Source organism: Mobula hypostoma, chromosome 28 (genome assembly GCF_963921235.1).
Source record: "Mobula hypostoma chromosome 28, sMobHyp1.1, whole genome shotgun sequence".
NCBI lineage: Eukaryota > Metazoa > Chordata > Chondrichthyes > Myliobatiformes > Myliobatidae > Mobula > Mobula hypostoma.
In genome coordinates, this window is record NC_086124.1 from 30,179,770 (window position 1) to 30,201,168 (window position 21,399).

At 44.7% G+C, this 21,399-nt stretch overlaps 1 protein-coding gene across 8 annotated transcripts in view; it reads right to left on the minus strand.

Annotated features, from left to right (window-relative positions):
• LOC134338659 (neural cell adhesion molecule L1-like) overlaps positions 1-21,399 on the minus strand; it is a 325,827-nt gene that overhangs the window by 271,012 nt on the left and 33,416 nt on the right. For 5 of the 8 annotated variants that reach the window (XM_063034658.1, XM_063034664.1, XM_063034663.1 and 2 more), the window contains one exon: positions 18,137-18,259. The exons of the other annotated variants lie outside the window; for them this stretch is intronic. The gene's annotated coding sequence lies outside the window, so the exon portion shown is untranslated. The remainder of the gene's footprint in view (positions 1-18,136; positions 18,260-21,399) is intronic. 8 annotated transcript variants of the gene reach the window in all.

Genomic DNA, 21,399 nt, shown 5'->3' on the forward strand with positions numbered 1-21,399 from the left:
AGTGATGTTGAGTGATGCTATCCCTTCTGGTTTAAGAGCCTGATGACTGTTCCTGAATCTGGTGATGTGGGTCTCGAAGCTCCTGTGCCTTCTTCCTAATGGTAGCAGTGAGAAGAGAGCATGGGTCCTTAATCATGGATGCTGCTTTCTTGAGACAGTGCCCCGTGTAGATGCATTCAAAGGTGGAGAGTGATGGACTAGGCTGTATCCATTACTGTTTGTGGGATTTTCCGTTCAAGGGCAGTGGTATTTCCATACAGATTGTGATGCAGCCAGTCACTGTGCTCTCGTTTACAAGTTTGTCAATGCTAAATCTTTGCAAACTTCTAAGGTAAAGGTGCTGCCATGCTTTCTTCATAATGGTGAAGAGCAAAGCCCTAGTTCGCTCAACCTATCCTCATAGGACATGTCCTCTATTCCAGGCAACATCCTGGTAAATCTCCACTGCACACTCCCTAAAGCTTCCACATCTTTCTTATAGTAGCGGAACCAGCACAGAACACAACACTCCAAGTGCAGTGAATTCTAGGACCAGGGGTTCCCAACCTGGGGACGATGCACTCCTTAGTAAATGACAAGGCTCATTGGCATAAGAAAGGTTAGGAACCCTTGTTCTAGGAGTTTACCCATCTTCTCTCCCAGTTCATTCTTCTATCAGAACTCACACATACAAATGGGAACATGGAACAGAGATTTCAATATTATTTAGCGCCTTCTTCTGCAGACAAGTATAAAGGAGAGCAAAATAATTGTTACTCCTGATCCGATGCAACGCAAAAAACACCACAAAAGATAATGAACACAATAACAATAAATACATAAAATAGCTTAAAAACATGGATTGATTGTATGTCCATAAAGTGATGTTAGGCTTTAATAAAGTATTGGTGGATTTGCTGATCAGCCATACTGTTTTTGAGTCTGGTAGTCCTGGTGTGAATGCTACATAGCCTCCTGCTGATGGGAGTGGGACAAACAGTCCATGAGTAGGGTGGGTGGGATCCTTCATAATGTTACTGCTGCATATACAGTATGTCCTTGATGGCAGGTAGGTTGGTGCTGGTGAAGTATTGGGCAATTTTGACTACCCATTACAGGGACTTCCTGTCTGCTGTAGTGCAGTTTCCCTACCATGCAGAGACGTAGGAAGCTCTCCACTGTGCAACTGTAGAATGAAGTGAGCGTAGATGTGTAAAAGTCAGCTCTTTTCAGCCTCCTCAGAAAGTAGAAGATGAGCTTTTTTTTAATAAAAACTGTATAGGATATGTTCTGGGAGCATGAGGTTGAGTGTGATGTGTCATCCTAGGAGTTTGAAATTGCTTGCAGTTTCCACTGCTGTGTCATCAATGTAAAGGAGAGTGTGAATGGTGCGAGTTCTCTTAAAGTCAATAACTTTCTCCTTTGACCTGTTGCTATTAGGGAAGAGGTTATCTGCCTCGCACCAGGTCTCAAGCTTTTCCACCTCCTCTCTGTCAGCCGTCTCATCATTGTCGGTGATGAACCCACCGCTGTTGTGTCATCAGTAAATTTGACAATGTGATTACTTGGGTGTTTGGCCATGCAGTCATGTGTGAGCAGAGTTACAGCAATGAGCTCAGCACTCAGCCCTGGCGGTGGGGGGAGACTGTGTTGAGGATGATGGGGAGGGAGGAGTAGTTGTGAATCCTGACATTCTGAGGTCTGTTTGTTAGGAAGTCCAATCCCCAGTTACACAGTGGTGTGTTTAGACCGAGGAGTAGGAGTTTGTTCACCAGGGTCTGTGAGACAATGGTGCTGAATGCCAAACTGAAATCTAGAAGCAGCATTCTGACACAAATGTCCTTGTTTACTTGGTGTGTTAGGGCCAGCTGCATAACTGATGCTATGGCATCTGTCTTCGAGTGGTTCTGTCGGTAAGCGTATTGGAGAGTGGCCAATGTAGCAGGAATGCAGCTTTTGAAAATGTGCCATTATCAGCCACGGAAAGCACTTCATGATGATTGGCGTCAGTGCCACTGGGTGGTGGTCATTCAGTTCTGAATGTAGAGTTCTTTTGTTCAGGATGATAGTGGCATATTTGAAGTATGTGGGAACAGCAGCCTGGATGGCCCGGATGAGTGATGTGTTGAAGATGTCAATGAGCTGGTGTGCATACTCTCCAAGTACTCAGCATGGTATGTTGCCTTATTGGGGAGGGGTGGGGTGTTGAAGCCCTTCTCATGTCTGCTGCTGTTACAGTTAGTGGCTGCTCAACTGGGAGGTGTTCTGGAGGGGGGGGGTGGGGGAGAAGAGCTTACATGCCTGCCGTTGTGTTGCATTCTTTGATGCGTGCATGGAAGTTGTTCAGAGTGCCAGTGAGCATCAGCTACATTCAACATTGCTTTTCCTTGTGTAATCAGTAATGCTTGTTGCCCAGTCACACATGTCAGAGATCATTATCAGACGCACGTTCCTGAATTGTTTCTGCCTTTGGCTTCTTAATGTCTAAGCAAGGATGTAAAGTTGAGGCTTTTAAGGACATCGATGAGGCCCCACGTGGAGTATTGTGAGCAGTTTTGGGCCCCATATGTGCTGACATTGGAGATGGTTCAAAGGAGATTCATGAAAACGATACCCTAAGAAGAAGAAAGCCCTAAACTCCAAGTGGAGTCATCGGGACGCCATCATGACAGCATTTTTTTTTTAGCAGGTTTTCTTATTTTTACGAGGCTGAGTTGCTAGCTCGACGCTCAACCCAGCACAGATAGAAAGTGTGCAAGGGAGCTGGCTGGATTTGAACTCGGGAGCCTTCAGCTCCAAAGTCCGGTGCTGATGCCACTACGCCAACAGCCAGCCAATGATACCAGGATTGACAGGTTTATCATATGAGGAGCGTTTGATGGCCCTGGCCCTGTATTCACCAGAATTCAATAGAATGCAAGAGGGGAATCTCACTGAAACCTATCCAATGCTGAAAGGCCCCAATAGCGGGGATGTGGAGAGGGTGTTTCCAATGATGGGTGAATCTAAGACAGAAAGACACAGCCTTAGAATAGGACGTTCATTTACAACAGAGACACGGAGGGATTTCTTTAGCCAGAGAGTGGTGAACCTATGAAATTCTTTTGCACAGGTAGCTGTGGAGGCCAAATCATTGGGTATACTTAAGGCAGAGGTTGACAGATTTTTGATTAGTTGGGGAATGAAGGGAGAAAGCATGAGATTGGGGCTGAAAGAGAAATAGATCGGCCATGATGAAATGACAGAGCAGTCTTGATGGGCCAAATGGCCTAATCTGTTCCTATATCCTATGGTCCTATGATGTTTCTCCTGACTTCTCTGAAAGCTGTTCTGTCACCGTACTTGAAGGGAGTGCCTCGGGCTTTTAGTAGGGGAGCGCAGCTCTGCGTTCAGGAAGGGCTTCTGGATGAGCCCTGAGAAGACAGCATCTGAATTTTATCACCATAAACAAAGACAATTCGGGCACCACAGCACATGTGAATTGCTCAGAGGGGAAAAGGAGTGTTACAAGGGGTAAGAGACTTCCAATTACTTCCAGAATATTGGGGCCATTTTTTAGTGGCTTCGTGGAGGCTTGTGGCAAGGGTAGATGTATGAAGAAGAAAAATTGCCTTTAATAAGAGAACAAGAATATGGCAGGATGAGGAGAATGGCCTCTCTTCTCAGTTGGAGCTTTTAAATTGTGAAAAGGTGGTGAAAGAGGTTTCCACTCAATTTGTGCCTGACTACATATATTTTGTGGCCACTTCTTGTAATAAATTTAAAACAAGATTGCTGGATGGGTACCTGTACTGTAGATCCGTGGTACTAAAGACAAAATATTACACTCTCACCCAGCATGGGCACAGGAGACGCAATGTCCTCCTGCTGACATCTAGTCACCCAAACCAATTTTTTTTATCACACAGGTCCATGTCCTCTTTGCAACCAACTTAAGAGTCATAGTCACGGAACACTACAGCACAGAACCAGCCGCTTCGGCCTATCTAGTCCACACTGAACCTATTATTCTGCCTCGTCCTATGCAGCCACACTCCCACCCATGTACTTATCCAAACTTCTCTGAAATGATGCAAATGAACCCTCATCTAACACTTCGGCAGTTCCACACTCTCACCACCCTCTGAGTGAAGAAGTTTCCCCCTCATATTCCCCTGAAGTATTTTGCCTTTTATCCTTCACCTATGAAATCTAGTTCCAGTCTCCACCAACCTCAGTGGAAAAAAGGCTGCTTGCATTTATCCTATCTCCACCCATCAATTTTGTCTATCTCTATCAAAGCTCTCCTCATTCTTCTACCCTCCTTGTTTATCAAGGACATGCCAATCTAGTATGGTTGTAGAAGCAGAGACAACTTTATCTCCTCCTCTGTTGTCTGGGAAGTGGGAAATGGACATTCTGGGTATGATATACTGTGTGGGGTCGTACTGTCACACCAGATTCCCATTGCTATGACAGAAATAGGGACTGTTTATTTACTCCAGCAAATACATACAGATATACCATGGAGAACATTCTAGCTGGTTGCATCGCGGTTTGGTGTGGAGGCTCAATGCACAGGATTAGAAAAAGTTACAGAGGGTTGTAAACATCATGGGCACTAGGCCTCCCCCAACCACCCCCTCAGACAGTGCCTCAAGAAGGCAGCATCCATCATTAAGGTCCCCCACCACCCAGGAGGTAGAGAGCATTGTGACTGGTTTCACCATTGCCTGCTGTAGAGAGGGTTATAAGCTCAGCTAGTTCCATCTTGGGCACTGGCACCCCCACCATCGAGGACATCTTCAAAAGGTAATAGCTCAAAACGGTGGCACCCAATATGAAGGACATGTCCTCTTCTCATTACTACTATCAGGGAGGAGGTACAAGACCCTGAAGACACGCACTGAATAATTTGGGAACAGCTTCATCCCCTCTCGCCGGCTGGTGGCATAGTGGCATCGCGCCGGACTTCAGAGCGAAGGCTCCCGAGTTCGAATCCAGCCGGCTCCCTTGTATGCTTTCCATCCGTGCTGGGTTGGGCGTCGAGCTAGCAACTCGGCCTCGTAAAAATGAGAAAGCCTGCTAAATAAAAACGCCGTCATGACAGCGTCCCGATGACTCCACTCGGAGGTAAGGGCTTTCTTCTTCATCCCCTCTGCCATCAGCTTTCTGAACAGTCCACGAACCCATAAACACAGTTTTGCACTATTTATATAAATACTTTACTCATCAAATTTCACAACATGTCAGTGATAATGAAGATGATTCTGAGATTAAAAATAAATATGAAATGGTTCCAATCTGGATTAAAACCAATCCATTCCACGTAAACTGCCCTTGTGAGCTCTTTGACGTTCAGAAGCAGACGAGAAATCTGGAAAAATGCACAAATTAAATGGATTTCTGAAGGGTTGGAGATCAATGTTTTTTTCCGTGCTTGCTTGTTAATTGCCTGTATGAAGGCGCATCCCTTGGGGAAATATTTAAGAACACTGCCTCAGGAAGGACACGGATTTACAGTCTAGGAGCATTAAGGCCAGCAGCTAGCCAATAACAAAGATGCAGCCCCAGAAGAGGAGGAGGGAGCTTCCTCACTGATCCATATGTTGCCCTTGGTAACAAGCAGGATTACATTTTAATACACAATTTATAATATAATTTACAGACTGATAATGAGATATTACCATCAGGAGTGAAATGCTTTAATTATGGCCAAGCCTGTTCACTTTTGTGGTGACCAATTCTCCATGCAGTCCCCATCTCAACATCCTCTGCTTTCTTTGAATTTTATTTATTTATTTATCTATTTATTTATTTATTTATTTATTTATTGAGATTCAGCATGAACTAGGACCTTCTGGCCCTTTGAGCTGCACCGCCCAGCAATCTCCCAATTTAACCCTAGCCTAATCACAGGACACTTTACAATGACCAATTAGCCTCCCAAGCGGTACATCTTTGGATATGGGAGGAAACTGGAGCATCCAGGGAGAACGTACAAACTCCTTACAGACAGTGGTGGGAATTGAACCCGGATTGCCGGCACTGTAAAGCTTTGTGCTAACCACGATACTACCGTGCTGCCCCTTCCACAGAAATTTCAGAAAATTCCCACAAGTCTTAGTTAATTAGTAAATTCCCAGTTTCACCTATCACCTGCCACCTTATGCTTCTTCTTTTCCTTCTCCCACCTTCCTATTCTGGCACTCACAACGCACTGAAGGAACTCAGCAGGTTGGGCAGCATCCGTGGAAACGATGAGTCGACGTTTCGGGCCGGAACCCTTCGTCAGGACTGAAGAGGGAAGGGGCAGAGGCCCTATAAAGAACACCTCATATACCGTCTATGTAGTCTCCAGCCCTTTGGTATGAACATAGAATTCTCCAACTTCTGGTAATTCCCTCCCCCTCCCTTCCTCTATCCCTATTTCACTCTGTCCCCTCCCCCAGCTGCCTATCACCTCCCTCATGGTTCCGCCTCCTTCTACTACCCATTGTTTTCTTGCCTATCACCTCCTTGTTTCCCCTCCCCCTCTCCTTTGTCTTTCAAATTACTGGTTTTTCAACTGAACCTACCAGCCTTCTCCTTCCCACCCTCCCCCACCTTCTTTATAGGGCTTCTGCCCCTTCCCTCTTCAGTCCTGACGAAGGGTTCCGGCCCGAAACGTCGACTCATCGTTTCCACCGATGCTGCCCAACCTGCTGAGTTCCTCCAGCGTGTTGTGAGTGTTGCTTTGATCCCAGCATCTGCAGATTATTTTGTGTTCCTATTCTGACATCTTCCCTCTTCCTTTCCCGTTCTAAAGAAGGGCCTCTGCCTGCAGCGCTGAGTTTATTCCTATCCTTAGATGCTGCCTGACCTGCTGATGATCTCCAGCACGTTGTGTGTATTGCTCCAGATTTCCAGCATCTGCAGTACGTTGTGTCTAGTAGTTCATTCCTTTCTTCGATGGTACCCTAAGGCTTAAAGCGTTCAATGATCTCAGCTGGATACTCAACCTTCCCCCCCTCCCCACAAGACAAATCACTCCCCACCCATCCCCCTCCATAGATTCAGCTTCAGTTGTTTCTTTGCGTTCAGATGAAGAGATAAAAGATCACCCAAATAAATGACAAGCAGCATGGCCCCAACCCTCCTAATGGCAGCCAAACATCAGATTCACTACCCTTTTCAGCAATTGCAGCTCTGACAAAGGCCCACTGACCTGTTTCAAAACATGACCCAAAGTACAAGAGATTCCTTTCACCTCCATCCCAGTTTAAGACTGACATCCACATTATTTACAAATGTTTGCTTTATTTGATACAGATACATTGAAACACACAGTGAAATGCACCACTTGTGTAACCAACTAGCACAGTCGAGGATGGGGTGGGGTCAGCATGCAAGTATTGGCAGACTTCAGCTGCCAACATGATATGCTCACAACTTACAGCTTTCGGATGTGGGAGGAAACTCGAGCAGCCAAAGAAAACTCCACATGGTCACAGGGAGAATGTACAAACTCCTTAAAGGCAGCGGCAGAAATCGAAGCCCTATCGCTGCCGCTGTAAAGTGTGTGTTAGCCGCCACATTACTATCGCCGCCCTAGTTGGCTGCCAAGAAAAAAGGGTCTCTACTTGTCCTGATGAAGAGTCTTAGTCCAAAATGTCGACTATCTATTCTTTTCCATAGATGCTGCCTGAGTTGCTGAGCTCCTCCAGCGTTTTGTGTGTGCTGCTTTGGATTTCCAGCATCTGCAGGCTTTCTTGTGTTTGTGATCTGCAGAATCTCTTGTGCTTTTAAATATGTCCCCATCTAATAATAGTGAAATGGGCACAAAACTTCTCATACCCTCTATGAACGCTAATAAAATGGATGGCAGTTTCTGATGGGGTCTTATTTCCACACAGTGGAAAACAGGCTGACTCGGCAATCCATAGGGTTAGAGCCTTTTACAACTTGATATAATTTTGCCCTTTGTGTTAATTTGCTCAGTGAGTGAGTGCCTGAATGGGTTTGTGCAGTGAGTCACTGTGCAGCCCAGGGTCCCCAAAGAATTGCTTCAATATCAGCAAGTCATCTGCATCAATGTCCTTTGTGAAGCTGTGGTTTTATCTCCAACCCTCTCCCCGCCCCCCCACTGACTAACACTAAGCATTCCGTTAACGTGGTATTTATACTTTATCCAAAATACAGTGCTTAAAATGTTCTCAGTTAAATCTATAGCTTCCGATGTTATATAGTCTGATACAAGATTCAAATATATATAATTGACATGCAATTATCTTTACAAAAATGGGTGGGGTGAGGTAGAGGATACGTGCGAAGTAAATCGTACTTAACGTGCAACAGAATCCTAGCACCAGAGCTCTCATACCAGTGAGCAGCACAGCAGTGTAGCAGTGAGCACAATCACTTCACCATATCAGCGCACACCAATTATGGTTCAGTTCCTGCCGCAGTCTTTAAGGTACGTTCTCCCTGTGATCACATGGGTTTCTCCTGGGTGCTCTGGTTTCCTCTCACATTTTAAATATGTGCGGGCTAGGGTTAGAGAGTTGTGCGCATGATATTTTGGCACCAGAAGCATGGCGACACCCGCGGGGCTGCTCACAGAGCACCCTCAGATTGACGGAAATGATGCATTTCATTGTATAGCGTGACAAGTAAAGTTAATCTTTAATCATCTCTTTACTGGTGCCATACCCTCAATCCTGAATTGGCACGCAGAATGAAACTAGATGCAAATTAGGATGTGTTTAAGATATTAAGGATCAACTTTATTCACCACATACGCTGACGTTATTAGGAATTTGTTATGGTGTATTGGTCAGGGTGTGACATGCAACAAAAAAATTTAATAATTAAAAATAAAAAATTACATAAAATATTAAGTTAAAGATTAAAGTGATGTATGGAGTGTCCAGGTAGGGGTAGTACCTCTGGTGATGGGGCTTGTTATGTCTGTTCCAGGGCAGCTCACACATCTTTGGCCCCCACCGGACACTCAGCTCTCACCTGTGGTTCCAAGTAGCTGTTTGCATGCAACAGTGGCCACAGGCCAGTACATCATTTCAACAGGCAGGCTAAACAAGGTGAGGGTAGCAAGTGACCTCATACCCCGTTGAGTTAGGGACAAGCTTGTCCCAGCATGCGGTCAGCTCCAGCAGACTGGGTGGATGAGACCTACAGTGAGATCCAACGGCCAGGATGGCAGTTCTGCAAAGCTCTGTGGAGAGTGAAGGGCATAACAAGGTACATAAGACGTCATGATCATTCACTGCAACTAAGGAAGATACTATTTTGAAGCACTTTCCAGAAGGGAGCTTTTGGAAAAGGCAGTCTGTTGGGTGGGTAGTGTCCACAATGATACTTCCAAACCGCTTCCTTGTCATGGATTCGAACGAGTCCTGTAGTGATTATAGACTGCAGCCAATGACCTTTTCTGCTGACCTGACAGCCTGGAATAAATATATCTCCATGAAACAAGTTAGGTACCTGCTTCAAATGAGGAGGAACCAGACAATGAGCTTAAAATATTCAAATACAATGAAAAAAATCAATTGCAAGATTCTAATGCATGTTACTTTTCTTCCAATATTAAGCCCTGAGACACGTCAGAGGTCTAAGTGATATTATTTTAAAAACAGAAAGAAGTTATAATTCCTATTCTACAGATGCTGGAAATCCAGAGCAACACACAAAATGCTGGAAGAACTCTGGAGAGGAATAAACAGTCGGTGTTTGGGCCGAGACCCTTCGTCAGGACTGGAAAGGAAGAGGGAAAAGGAGGCAGTACAAGTTGTCAGGTGATAAGTGAGACCAGGTGGGGAGAAGGTGGGGGGTGGGGAGGAGGGGATGAAGTAAGAAGCCATGAGGTGGTAAGTGATAAGTGAGACCAAGTGAAGAGGAAGGTGGGTGGGTGGAGGAGGGGGGTGAAGTAAGAATCTGGAAGAAGCAAAAGGACTGAGGAAGAATCTGAGAGAAAAGGAGTGGACCATGGGAGAAATGGAAAGAGAAGGGGAAACCAGAGGTCAGTGATAGGCAGATAAAGAGAACAGGTGAGAGAAGAGCCTGAATGGAGGATTGGCTTCCAGTTTAAGAAGGTGCTACCGAAGATATGAGACAGCTTACTGGTAGTTTGGAAAACATTCGACTAAAAACATTTCTTGTAACATCTTTTCTGAAGCAAACTATTGCCTCAGACAGTGAGGAGGCAGACAGAGACAAGGCTAGTTCAGGGAACGAGCTGTGCTGGGGTACTGTGAGGCTCAACATGTTCGAACTGGGTTTACAGGCAGAGTTGGTGTCGCTGCTGGAGATGGAGTGAGCAATTTGGAGAGGAGTCAATGTAGAAGAGTTTTGATACCCATCCACCTAACCCGGGTGCGAGGTTGGATCACTGCAAGCGCGGAGCTGATTTGGTGAGATCAAGAACGGCCTCCGGCTGTGCGGCCCAAGCATAGCATGGTACCGGGGTTCGGGTCCTAGAACGAGGCACTACCCGGTGCTTGGAAAACTTAAGCGCCATCACAGATAGTCTGGAAGCCCGATTGTCAGGAATGGAGGCAAGGGTCAGGCTAATTTGGCTCATTCCCCTGTGAATGTTCATTCCTTTCTCTGCAGCACTGAGGCTGTGAACTAATCCGGCTGCTGTCTTTTTGCCCTGTTGGTGTGATGAACTGGGACGGACTCTTGGGTCTACTCTGGCTTCTCTGGGAGCAGATCTGGGAACTCAGTCTGGTTTGGAATGCTCTTGCTTCTACTGTTTGCATAATTAATGTTTTTTTCTTTCTTTCCCTCTGAGCAGTGGTTTTTGATCTTTTTTAAAAATTGGGTTATTTGGGTTTCTTGCTTTGTGGCTGTAAGCAGACAAACCTCAAAGTGTATAAGTTATGCATTCTTTGATAATGAATGTGCTTGGAAACTTTGAGAGGAGGATGGCAGATATTACTGCAAACTGGAGAAACTGATGTTCATGCCGTCAGATTGGAGGCTACCCAAATGGAATACGAGGATTTGCTCCTCCAACTTGAAAGTGGATTTATCGTGGTCGTTGAGGAGGCCATGATCAATGTGTCAGAATGGGAAAGGCAAGTTGAATTTAAATGTGTGGCCACCGGGAAATCCAATGCTTGTAATTCTGTAGACAGTTTCATCCCTATCATTCTCATCCTAATACACAATGGGGGTCCTTCCAACATCACAAGTTACCCCTGACATGCAAGAGCAGGCAACACTTGTCAGAAAATGTTCAGACGTGTGGGGCATCACAAATGCACAGCATATAAACATTGCATTTTATCTATGGAGAAAGGTGACAGCCATCTTTAAGGACACTTAGTAGCCAGGACATGTCTTCTTCCCATTGCTACCATCAGGGATGACGTACAGGAGCCTGAAGACACACACTCAGCATTTTAGAAACAGTTTCTTTCCCTTTGCCATCAGGTTCCTGAATGGTAATGAACCCATGGACACTACCTCTATTATTCACTACTTACTTAATTTGACATTATATATTTATTTCATATTCCTGATTATAACTTATAGCATATGTTGTTTTACACTGTGCCGCTGCTGCAAAACAACAAAGTTCACGACATGTGTCAGTGATAATAACCCTGCTTCTGAAGTACTCGCCAACAGCCAAATCCCACGTGGCATAGCTAACCCAAATGACTTCAGTGCTAGCTTAATGCCAAGAGAATTCAGGAAGACAGGTTTAGACTTTAGGTTTTCGTCATCCTCCTGACCTTGGAGTCCAGAGTTTGAGGCCTGGAGTCCGGGTCCACATTCATTGTCCTGGGCCCCATACTGAAGATTGAAGCCCAAAGGTCAATTAGAAGTCTGGAAGTAGAGGCCCGACAGCCAGAGACCCAAGCCTGCAAATTTCTGGGAAAGTTGAAGCCCCGAAGTCTGCGAGTCTGAGTCTGCAGGAGGCTGATGGCCGGAGGCCTGGATCTGTGAATCTGAGCGACGCAACTGGGGCAGTCGAAGGTCCGATGTCTGTGAGTCTGAGTCTGAGGCTGATGGCCGGAGGCCCGGATCTGTGAATCTCTGCAAGTCAGCTAGGGTAGTTAGAGGTTCAACGTCTAAGTCTGCAGGAGGCCAAAGACAGTTTGTCCATGGATTTGAGGACTGTGTGAGGGTGGTTCCTTAAGGTTGTTATAGGCAGGAGCGATAATGAGGATAAGCTCCCACTCCCTTTTAAATACTCCCAGTGGTGTGCACCTCAAGTAGCCTCTGACAACCAAGTCCAACTCCTGGCCTTCACGTGTGGCTTAGCTACTAAACCCAGTGGAACCGCTTCTACTGACAGAAGGGGCAAGGGTTACTTGCACCTTAAAACCAGTCACTTCTGGCAGATGGCAGCTCATAAAGGACAAAGAAAACTCTGATCTCTAACCTCCACTGCCTTGTGGCTATACCACTCCTGGGGAAGGCTTTGGGAGTCCATGACGCAGTCCTGCATTGAATTCAAAGCTAACTCGTAACTCCTGCTAGCCAGGATTAACACTGCTGGTGCCAAACTGTATTGGTCTCTACCATTCCTTTGGGTTCACTGGATGTGTGGAGAGGGGGAGCTTGCTACACGGGCCACAGCTTGCTCTCCATATTGTACTGCCCTGGCTTGCGTATCTAGACAACAGGGATGCAATATCCATGGTCGACCCTGACCAACAGAGGCCTCTGCATGTGTGTAGATGGGTGTGTGGGTTTTGCTGCTGCTGTTGTTTAATTGTTTGTTGTGTTCTGAGGAGCATTGTGGGTATGCCATGTTGACACCAGAATGTGTGGCGACACTTGCAGCTACCCCCACCACATTATTAGGTTGTGTTAGTTGCTTTTCACTGCACGTTTCAATGTTCATGTGAGAGATAAATCTGAATTTGTGCCCCGAGCAGAAATAAATGATCTGGCAGAGGAACCCTGGATGGATTACCCCTTCTCTACACAAAGAATGGCAAAACTTTTGTGAAGATTTTACACAACTTTAGTGAGGAGATTTGGTATGTCACCAAAGACACTCACAAATATCTACAGATATGCCATGGGGAGCATTCTAACTGGCTGCATCACTGTATCGTATGGACGGAGGGTCACTGCACAGGATCAAAATAAGCTGCAGAAAGTTGCAAACTCAGTCTGCTCCATGGGCACTGGCTTCCCCAGGATCCAGGACATGTTCAAGGAGCGATGCCTCAAAAAGGCAGCATCCATTATTTAGGACTCCCGTCACCCAGTACCTGCCGTCTTCTCATTGCTACAATCAATGAGGGTCAGAGGCATCCGTTAGTCTTGCGAGACCATGGATCTGCGCCTGGAAAGTCTTCACTCTCCAGGGCGCAGGCCTGGGCAAGGTTGTATGGAAGACCAGCAAGTCTCCCCTCTCCACGACACTAATGTTGTCCAAGGGAAGGGCATTAGGACCCATACAGCTTGGCACCAGTGTCGTCACAGAGCAATGTGTGATTAAGTGCCTTGCTCAAGGACTACAACGCGCTGCTTCGGCTGGGACTCGAACTCACGGCCTTCAGATCGCTAGTTGAACGCCTTAACTACTTGGCCACGTGCCCACAAGGAGGAGGGTATAGGGCCCTAAAAGCCCACATTAAAATACCCTATCGTATCCGTCTCCACCACCGTCGCCGGCAGCCCATTCCACGCACTCACGATTCAGGAACAGCTTCTTGTCCTCTGCTATCGCATTTCTGAATGGACAATGAACCCATAAAACCTACTTCACCACCTTTTTTCTATTTATGTACTAATTATTTAATTTAACTTTTTAAATACACACACACCTTACTGTAATTTACAGCTTTTATTATGTATTATATTGTACTGCTGACATAAAACGACAGATTTCACAACATATGCCAGTAATATTAAATCTGATTCTGTGACCATTTCGAACACTGTCATTCTAGTAGCCACATCTAAAGGAGTACACTTCCAGAGTCGGTTCAGCTGCAAATTGATTTCTTAGATAAGGGTATAATGCAAGCAATTAGAACAAGATGGTTCTATATTCAATTTTTCTCAAGTATAAATAGCAATAAATGATTTGGAGGCAGTAAATCATGAACACCAGAGTTTCTGTAAATGCTGGAAATCTTAAGCAAGACACAAAATTCCGGAGGAATTCAGCAGGTCAGAAAGATCCACAGTCAGCCTTTTGGGGTGAAAGCATTCATCAAAATCGGAAAGGAAGGGGACAGAAGCCAAAATATGAAGGTGGGTGGAGGGGAAGGAGCGCAAGCTTGCAAGTGATAGTTGAAACTAGGTGGGGAAGGGGGATGAAGTGAGAAGCTGGGAGTTGATAGGTGGATGAGGTAAAGAACTAAAGGAGGAATCTGACAGGAGAGGACAATGGGCCATGAGAGAACGGGAAGGAGGAGGGGCACCAGAGGGAGGTGCTGGGCGGGTAAGGAGAAGAGAAGGACTAAGAGGGGAACCAGAATGGGGAATGGAAAAAGGGAGAAGAGAGAGGCGGGGGGGGTGGGGGGGAAGAAAAGTTACCTGACGTTGGAGTAATCGGCGTTTATGTCATCAGACTGGAGGTTACCCAAACAGAATAAGGTGTTGCTCCTCTCACATGAGCGGATCTTCATCGTATCGTTAGAGGGAGCCATGGACTGACATGTTGGAATGGGAAGTCAAATTGACTGTCAGAGTAGATGCCAAGAGAGAGTCAAGAACCAAGGCACAGTCTCAGGAAGAGCAGATGTTGGTAATACATGATATACCGCAGTTACATCTTGGCCTCTGGTGAATTTAATTTTTAAAAAATCATCGGACTCGATTTAAACAACAATGTCACATTCAGCTGATTTGATTCTGAACTCACAAAATGCACAGTAACACTTAAAAGCAAGAATCACAAAGATTCTGTGTGTAGAATGCCTTTTAAAATTTCCAGTAATGTGAAGGATTTGCAAATGTGGCTTATCTTCTGAAGCCACCTGGCAACCAGTTAAGAAAATATGACTGATCAAACAGCACTAAAACCCATTAATACAATACTCATTTCTTATGTGTGATATCAAAAAATAATAATTGCACAGAACATAACAAATGGCCCATCATAACTGCACCAATCTTATTCTCACCACCCCACACTTTCACTTTCACACATTAATGCTAAATGTTTTTAAAATGTTCTGAGTCTACTACCACTGTGCATTTGGCATCCACTCCAAATACAGTTATTTGGACCATCAGTTAATTAGGCAGCTGCTTATTTGGGACAACTCTTAAAGAACAAAAACTCATTGAGAAAATAGTCGGAATTCCTTTTGTTTATTCAGAACATTATGTCGCTTAATTGGGACAGGAGACTGTTGCCGAACAGTTTCGAACTAGTGTCAGTGGCTTGCAGTTGTGTGGCCATTAGACACTACACCGTGCTTAGAGCAAAGTTTTTAAATAGCATTGGATGTATGGGTGTTCAAAAAGCAGTGATTTTTGTCACTGATAGTTGGTGAGAAATAAGTAGCAAGACGATTCTGAACTGTTTTGCTCACTACAATTTCAAGCATTCAGGCTTGGGAGATAACAGAATCATTTGGGAGTGAAAATGTATTTATTGGCTGATTGATTGAAATACAGTGTAGAAAATGCCCTTCAAATCATGCCGCCCAGCAATCCCCCTATTTCATTTCATTCATGGCTTGGCTTCGCGAACGAAGATTTAGGAAGGGGGCTGCCCACATCTGCTGCAGGCTCACTGGTGGCTGACAAGGCCAATATGGGACAGGCAGGTCCAACCACAGCGGCTGCAAAGGAAATTCTGTTCTGGATTTGGTGCTGCTGCATCACGGTTTTTCCTCCTTCTCCTTTTGTCCTCAATGCTAGCCCTGCGTGCATTCTCGAAGGAGGAGACAGACTGGTGAATGGTGTGTTGCCAGGCCTCGTGATCGGAGGCTAGATTGGACCACTGGCGGTGACAATTAGACAATTAGTCTAATCCCCCAATTTAATACGAGCCTAATCACAGGACTATTTACAATGACTAACTAACCGACTAACCAGTATGTCTTTGGACTGTGGGAGGAAACCAAAGCACCCAAAGGAAACCCACACAGCCACAGGGAGAACAGACAAACTCCTCACAGTCAGCAGTGGGAAACTATTTCATCACTTCAACAAGTTAGAAACTATGAAGAATTTGAAGGTATCAATAACCATCTTGAATGTTACAACAAAAATGAAGATTTGGAGAATGTAATCATCAAAAGCACTGTATGAAGGCAGCTCATTATCTGCACTAGGTGTCTACGCTTATTTTGTTCATTTACAGTCAATTAAAAGAACATGGCAGCATACACTGTATGAATTCCTCCATCGATAACTATTAAAACTAATACACAGTTTTATAGTACCGTAATTGTATTGATCGTGTTCTAATTTGTTCTGTATTTAATTTAAATATACGATCTGTTACTCACTTAAATAGTAGTTTATCTTTTTTATACCTTTTTAACTATTTCCATGAAGCTTCAGCTAATTAGGGCAACCACTTAATTGGCTAATCGCAACTCAATTAACCAGAATCCACTGTACATATTTAAAAATAATATATTTTCTTGGCTTTATTTGTCACATGTACATCGAAACATACAATTAAATGTGTCATTTGCATCAACGACTAACACAGTCTGAGGATGCGTGGATAATGTAAATATTTGTCATAGGTTACAATGGGACATTGACAGGATTCAGAGATGGGCTGCGAAGTGGCAGATGGCGTTCAACCCAGAAAAGCGTGAAGTGATTCACTTCGGAAGGTTGAATTTGAAAACACTATACAGGGTTAATGGCAGGACTCTTAACAATGTGGTGGAACAGAGGGATCTTGGGGTCCACATCCATAAATCACTCAAAGTTGGTAGGCTAGTTAAAAAGGTGCATGCTGTGTTGGCCTTCATTAGTTGGAAGATTGAGTTCAAGAGCTACGATGTAATATTGAAGTTCTACAAAACCCTGGTTAGACACCTCTTGGAAATTGTTCAGTTCTGATTGCCTCATTATAGGAAGGATATGGAAGCTTGAGAGAGGGTGCAGAGGAGATCTACCAGGATGTTTGCCTGGATTATGAGATTAAGTTGAATAAGTAAGGGTTTTTCTCTTTGGAGTGAAGGAGGATGAGAGGCGATTTGATAGAAGTGTACAAAATCATAAGAGGCATAGACAGAGTGGATAGTCAGATACTTTTTCCCAGGCAAAAATGGCTTATATGAGGGTCATAATTTTAAGATGATTGGAGCAAAGTATAGCGGGAACATCAGAGGCAAGGTCTTTCCTTCTTTCTTTTTTTTATACATAGAGAGTGGTAGGTGCATGGAACGCCCAGGTGGGGGAGTGGTAAAGGCAGATTAGGGGCATTTAAGAAACTTAAGATAGGCACATGGATGATATAAAAATGGAGGGCTATGTCAAAGGGAAGGGTTAGATTGATTTTAGGAGTATATTAAAGTGTTGGCACAATATTCCGGTCTGAAGGGCCTGCACCATGTTGTAATGTTATGTTCTGTTCTGTGTGCTGGGGGCAGCCCACAAGTGTCAACATGATACCAGAGCCAATATGGCATGCCCACAACCAGTAACCAAATGCTCCAAATGTGTAGAATACCAAGCCTCAAAAATTACATGCGCATGACTCACAGACCATGTCTCTGTGTATTCTCTCTCTACAGCAGAGACAGCAAGACTCAACATTTATTAAACTACAATTGTCTCAGGGCTTCACTTCTGGCAGCCGCTCCAAGCAGCAGTACAAATTCTATGAGACGTCTGCTTTCACTGCATAGATTTAAAAAATACAAATACACGCACAAAAACACATACAGAAAAAGAACCGTGCACACAGATACACACATTCAGATAAGCTGTCCAATAATGATCTTTCATTCACGGTTACAACTGCCTTTCCAGGAACGGTTGAAACAAAGCTCTGCAGGTGCGCTCTATAATTAGACTGTCTTACTCGATTTGCCTACAGGCTCCAGTGCGGACCTGTCTCTGAAGGATTTGTTGGTGAACAAAAACTGCAACGGTGACAGATCTGGTGGGTTACTTGTGGAAATGTTTCACGTGCCAGCGATAATTTACGAGCGCAAAATTCCAGCATTCACCAGGCAGGTCAAATAAATCAGCGACATTCAGGAAAAAAAATGCATTTGAATACCTTAAGGGTCCAATGTGGAGGGTAAGAGAGAAGACGCTTCAATGAGAGAGATCTTACAGCAAATTCACTCCTGGTCACACGTGAACTCTTGTGCTGAAGGACTTTCAGCAGACAGCAGCCAAGCTATAAAATAAACCCCATTTCTCAAGGTTAGGAGAGGCCCTTCAGTCAAAGCCGATATTCTGTTCAGTTACACAAGAGATTCGACAGATGCTGGAAATCCAGAATAACACATACATAATGCTGGAGGAATTCAGCAGGCCAGGCAGCATCCATGGAAAGGAATAAGTAATCGACATTTCGGACTTAGACCCTGAATCGGGATTTGCAGTGTATGTGTTACTCCATTCAGTTAGATGCTACCCATTTTCCACTGGGGTTGGGTGGGACTACAACTAGAAGTCATGGGTTAAGGGTGAAAGGTGAGGGGAAACATCTTCACTCAGACGGCCATAAGAGTGTGGAAGGAGCTACCAGCTCAAGTGGTGCATGCGAGCTCAATTTCAATGTTTAAGAGAACTCTGGATGGGTACATGGACCGGAGGGTATGGAGGGCTATGGTCCCGGTGCAGGTAGATAGGAGTAGGTAGTTTAAATGGTTCGGCACGGCCTGTTTCTGTGCTGTACTTTCTATGGTTATTATGTTTCTGATTCTCACTTACTCAAGCTTGCTCCAAATCCATTTATTCCAATAAAAATGCTGAAAGATCGTTTCCTCTGGTTGGAGATCGAGAGGGACAGGAACAGGGAAGTATCCGCTGGGGCAGAGCAAATGTGTAAATCGTTGGAACTACAGGGCTAGAGTTTACTAAAACTGGAATGAAGTGTGTTTTTTGTTAAACATATTAAGGCCATCTAGCAATATGATTGGCAGAGGGAAATAAGGTGAAAAAAGAGGATTGGTGTGGAATAATCCAATTGAATCCAACAGGAAAAGCTGCCCAAGGATATTGCCAGGATTAGAGGGCTTGAGTTACAGGGAAAGATTGGCCAACCCAGACCTTTATCAAAGATTAACTTTATTCACCATATACAGTTACAAATACCAGCAATTTGCTGTGGTGTGTTGGCATAACATACAACAAAAAAAAACATTGTTTGAAACAATTCTAAAGACAAAGAATTATATAAAAGTAAGTTAGAGGTTAAGGTACAGCTATGGAATGTGCATGAAAACATAAATACTAGCATGTATTTACAATGTAAACAGCATCTAATTCCTTCCAGCGGAGGAAAATGAGGGTGACCTTATCGAAATATTTAAAATTATGAGAGGCGTACACATAGGTGGGCAGTAACAATCTTTTCTCCAGGGTGGGGGAGTCTAAAACTCAGGTATGGATTTAGGGTAAGAAGAGAAATATTTAAAGGGGACATGAGAGGCAACTTTTCCACGCAGAGGTGGTGAGCAGATGGAGTGAGCTGCCAGAGGAGGTGGTTGAGTACCACACAAATAGTATTTGGATAGGTACACGGAAGGCAGATCCTAGGAAGGATACAGACCAAACACGGGATATTGGGAATCAGTGGATGGGCACCATGTTCACCCTGGACTAGTTGAGCTGAAGGGCTTGTACCCATGCCATGTTGCTCTATGATCCAATGAGTAGTGGAGTAGGGTCAAGAGACCTTCTCTGACTGGTGCACAATTATCTTCTGAATGATCCTGTTGTAATCAAGAGATAAGAGCACAAGACCATAAGACACAGTAGAAGATTAGGCCATTCGACCCATCGAGTCTTCTCTGCCATTCTATTACGACCCTATATTCTCCCTCTCAGCCCCATTCTCCTTCCTGCTCCCCACAATATCTGACGCCCTGACTGATCAAGAACTTATCAACCTCCACCTTAAACACACCCAATGACTTGGTCTCCAAAATTGTCTGCAGCAATTCTACAGATTCTCCTCCCTCTGGCTGAAGAAATTCCTCATCTCCATTCTAAATGGCTGTCTTTCCATTCTGAGGCTGAGTCCTCTAGTCTTAAATTCCCCACTATTGGGGACATCCTCTCCATATCCACTCTATCTAGGCCTTTCAATACTCAATAGGTTTCAATGAGATCCCTCCTCATTCTTCTAAAATCCAGCAAGTACAAGCCTACAAGCCTAGAGCCATCAAACACTCCTATGTTAACCAATAGATAATAGGTGCAGGAGTAGGCCATTCAGCCCTTCGAGCCATCACTGCCATTCACTGTGATCATGGCTGATCATCCACCATCAGTACCCAGTTCCTGCCTTATCCCCATAACCTTTGATTCCACTATCTTTAAGAGCTCTATCCATCTCTTTTTTGAAAGCATCCAGAGACTTGGCCTCCACAGCCTTCTGGAGCAGAGCATTCCATATATCCACCACTCTCTGGGTGAAAAAGTTTTTCCTCAACTCTGTTCTAAATGGCCTACCCCTAATTATTAAACTGTGGCATCTGGTTCTGGACTCACCCATCAGCGGGAACATGCTTCCTGCCTCCAGTGTGTCCAATCCCTTAAAAATCTTATATGTTTCAATAAGATCCTCTCTTAGCCTTCTAAATTCCAGAGTATACAAGCCCAGTCGCTCCAATCTTTCGACATATGACAGTCCCGCCATCCCGGGAATTAACCTTGTGAACCTACGCTGCACTCCCTCAATAGCAAGAATGTCCTTCCTCAAATCTGGAGACCAAAACTGCACACAGTACTCCAGGTGTCGTCTGACCAGGGCCCTGTACAGCTGCAGAAGGACCTCTTTGCTCTTATACTCAATTCCCCTTGTTATGAAGGCCAACATGCCATTAGCTTTTTTCACTGCCTGCTGTACTTGCATGCTTGCTTTCAGTGACTGATGTACAAGAACACCTAGATCTCATTGTGCTTCCCCTTTTCCTAACTTGACTCCATTTAGATAATAATCTGCCTTCCCGTTCTTACCACCAAAGTGGATAACCTCACATTTATCCATATTAAACTGCATCTACCATGCATCTGCCCACTCACCCAGCCTGTCCAAGTCACCCTGCATTCTCATAACATCCTCCTCTCATTTCACACTGCCTCCCAGCTTTGTGTCATCGGCAAATTTGCTAACGTTACTTTTAATTCCCTCATCTAAATCATGAATATATATTGTAAACAGCTGCAGTCCCAGCACTGAACCCTGCGTTACCCCACTGGTCACCACCTGCCATTCCGAAAGGGACCCGTTAATTGCTACTCTTTGTTTTCTGTCAGCCAGCCAATTTTCAATCCATGTCAGTACTCTGCCCCCAATACCATGTG